The following is a 4,100-nucleotide window of genomic DNA, read 5'->3' on the forward strand; positions in this document are numbered from 1 at the left end:
ACCCACCTCCATCCAGGTTTAGTAAGGTGAGCATCCAAACTGCCTAGGCTCCCCCAAAGCCAATACATGCAGTAGGATCAAAAACCCATTGCCATTGTTCTTTAGTTCTCAGTAGTCCTCATTGTCTGCTATGAACTTTTCTTAAATAATCAAAGAATGTAAGATTAGCATTACAAAATAGTTGTGACTTTAGAGCTGGAAAGAAGGTTTTAAGAGTGTTTTCACTTTTCCACTTGAGTTGACTGCTCAACAATTATATCTGACAGCTTAAACTCACCTTTAACTCAGGTCCAGAGTTAATACAAACAACAAGAACAACAAATACTCCTGAAATTCTAGTAAGTATGGAGACAGAAGTGGAGGCAAGGTACTGTACATCTCTACATGACTAAAGGACTGTTGCCTGAAAGAGGAAAACATTGCAATGTTTTCATTAAAAAACTCCATTCATTGTATGTGAACAACTAACGATAGGAATGTATTTTTTTCATTCTTTTGACCATAACAATGAAACTGACAAAATTATCCAAATAAAACTGTGAGGACTAAATTCTTTTAATACTTATTTATAATTTTGCGTGTATGTGTATATACATAAATATATGTATGAGCACCACATGTATACATGTCAGAGGTCAGTAGAGGTCTAAGATACCTTGAGCTTAAATTTACAGATAGTTGTGAGCTGCTTGTGAATGCTGGCAACCAAACCTGAAGCTTCTGCAAAAGCAGTAACTTCTCTTACCTGATGACTTATGTCTTCAGCCTGTGAATTAAATGGTTTCAATTATAATGAAAAACTCTTTATGGAGAATGAGTGAAATAAAATTCAGTTATTTATTATTATTATTATTATTGTTGTTTCTGTTGCTGTTGTTATTATATATTTTGTATCTTGTCCTATGCTTAGACCTCACACATATGGATGGCTTTATATGGTCAGGGTGGGTCAACTTCCATGCTACAGTGTTATTAGTCAAGCAACAATGTGTAATAATAGCCATAATAAACTATGGCATGCATATTCTAGACTGCTTTAGGGATCTACCCTACTTGAGTTATTTTCTGTCATACATTTGGCTTTGAACAGCAGCAGGTATTGTATTAAACAAGGCAAACTTAAGGGATTTTAGTTATATGAAGTGTTTCCATACTTCAATCTGATCTCTTAGGGAGAAATTTTGCTAGCTACTTCTAAAGCACATATATTCTCTTTGTAAAAAAAAATATATACAGTAAAGAGAGGATGCCTGTCTCTTCACAAAGTGTTTCTTCGCTGATTAGATCAGAACAACATTGAGGAAAAAGTAAGGAATATCTTTTACGAATAATGTTTTAATAAGAAACATATTTTGGTATACACAAGAAACAAGTGTCTCTATTAAATAGTCTAAATTATTGACTTAAGTTAGTAAGACAAAGTAGATTTTTTCAGGGTGCTGGAGCAAAATGAGGAATTTCAGTACTCAGAACAATATGATCAAATTTCTTGCATGATTTTATTTGATAGTCTAGACAATATATGCTGCTGAAAATGAAGAATCTATGTGGAGGACTTAAAAACTCCAGTAGTTCAGTAATGAAATGTGGTAGTGTGCACAGCTAAAGTTGCTTTGGTCCTGAGATGTCCACGAACACTATGCAATCTCATCTCACCATAGAGATGACTCACACCTTTTGCAGTGAGATGGAGATGTCCTCTATAATCTTTCTACTCTGTATGTTATTTTATTATTGTACAATTTGATAAAGTTAAGAACATGTCATTCTATATTTTCTCCCTTTGTAATCTCATCTGTTCTTCAGACTTTAAATGCTTTATATATGCTAATGATAGATGAGTGGACATTCTGATATTTTTTTTCTTCTTGTCATATCCAATTGAAAATCTACTGACAATAGGTCTAGAACAAAACTTTCCTATTTTAATGTGAACCAGAAAAATAAGTAAATCATGTTTCTCAAGATACATTGCTTCTAATTGTCAGAACATTATATATTCAAGTATTCTGAAAATTGTACATGACATGATTATCTGTAAGATGCCATATAATCAATATCAAACTATGGAATGAATACACTAAGGATTATTGTCCCCTTAAGACTGTGTAGAGGCCACAAAGAAGTACTGTAGCATCAATTCAACTAATATATACTCTTCTTTTTCTCATCCTAAATTATGTTGTTTCAATATATTGCTGATATAGCATGAAATTGCACAGAATTACATGGAAAAATAGCAAGAAGTCATCTTTGCTGGCATCTTCCCCTTAATCCCAATGAGGAATGCATCTTCAAGTCCTACTAATCCTGTAACCAAAATAAATACTAGAAATTATATCCATTATATTCATCTATGACCTTATCATCTCTTTTGACAATACTTCATTCTGTTTGCTTTGTTGATTTTCCCTTGCTATAAGTCTTTTTTATAGAAAAAGCAAAAATAAATCTGGTTGTGAGATGTGCATACTTACTAATCATATGATAGAGAGTAAAATGCTTTTATTCTCCTCTCTCAGGACTATTTTTGGGAACTGCAATTTAACTTAAAAAAGATGAATATAAGAACAAGAAAAGACAGACTTATCCACTTCAAAGTATGGAAGTTCAGAGGGGGAAAAAAAGGACACAAGGATACATTTAGAATCTTAGGCTTTTATACCATCTTCACAGAGGAAGTGGTTAGGAAAAAAAAAGTATACTTACAGGAAACCCAATGGTATATTAATAAGGGAAAGGACATAAGTAAGGGGCATTATGAGAAAGCAAATGATTGTTAGGAAAGATAAATGGACCTTTAAAAGAATTGATAGGAAATATGATAGTTTTGTAACAAATCTATTTAGATGTAATATGAGGAATTTTCATTTTAGGTGATGAGTTGATCTTCCCTAGCTGATGGGGGCTTCAAGTGTTTTTATGTAATTATGCTCATTCACATTCTTTTTATAATCTCCACTTTTCACATGGGTAAAAATTTTCTGAAGCATAAAATCTTGTGATCAAGATTTTTGTTATGCTACAGTAGCATATTCTGTAGTTCTTCTTCTACCACATGGTAGTCTTCAGGCAGAAGCATTTACAAGGAATAATATATGCTTAGAGTTTTTTATTGCTGTGAAGAGAAACCATGACCAAGGCAAGCTTTATAAACAAAAAACATTTAAATATATTACCTACAGTTCAGAGGTTCAGTTCATTATCATCAGGGTGGGGCACAGTACTGTACTGGAAGACATGGTGCTGGGAAGAATCTAAGTCTCCTATATCTTTACCCACAAACAATAGGAAGTGGTTTGGGACACTATGCATGAACATGTATGAGACCTCAAACCCATCCCACAGTAACACACTTCCTTCATTAAGGCTGTACCTACTCCAACAAGTTGGTAATTCCTAGTAGTGTCATGGCATATGAACTTATGGACCTATTACATTCAAACTGCTACAATATGTATTTCCTGTCTCAGGAAATTTTTGAATAGAGTGGACATGGATTGCTCTTGGATCCTACAAGAAAATACAGTAAATGTACAGTTGACAGATTTATCAGACATACCCATGGAAAGTGAATACAACCATATCCACATGATGGAAACTATTTTACAGAGATAATGAGAACACTTGCCATTTGAAAAGTCACTGTTAATCCAATATTGCCAAAAATGCCTACAATAACTCAGGCATCTAGCGAACTTTCACCAGCACAACTCAAAGAAGAGGGACTCACAAACTCTACTACCAAAAACAATAAGAATAACCAGAGCAAACAACCACTGGTCATTAATATCACTTAATATTAATGGGCTCAATTCACCTATAAAAAGGCACAGTCTAAGAGATTGGATACAAAAACAGGATCCAACATTCTGTTGCTTATAAGAAACACATCTCAACCACAAAGACAGGCATCTACTCAGAGTAAAGGGTTGGGAAAAGGTTTTTCAAGCAAATGGTCCTAAGAAAAAAGCAGGTGTGGCCATACTAATTTCTAACAAAATGGACTTCAAACTAAAATCAAGCAAAAGAGATCGAGATGGACACTTTATACTCATAACAGGAACAATTCATCAGGAGGAAGACTCAATCCTGAATAT

This window comes from Microtus ochrogaster, unplaced genomic scaffold, assembly GCF_000317375.1.
Source record: "Microtus ochrogaster isolate Prairie Vole_2 unplaced genomic scaffold, MicOch1.0 UNK55, whole genome shotgun sequence".
Taxonomy (NCBI): Eukaryota; Metazoa; Chordata; class Mammalia; order Rodentia; family Cricetidae; genus Microtus; species Microtus ochrogaster.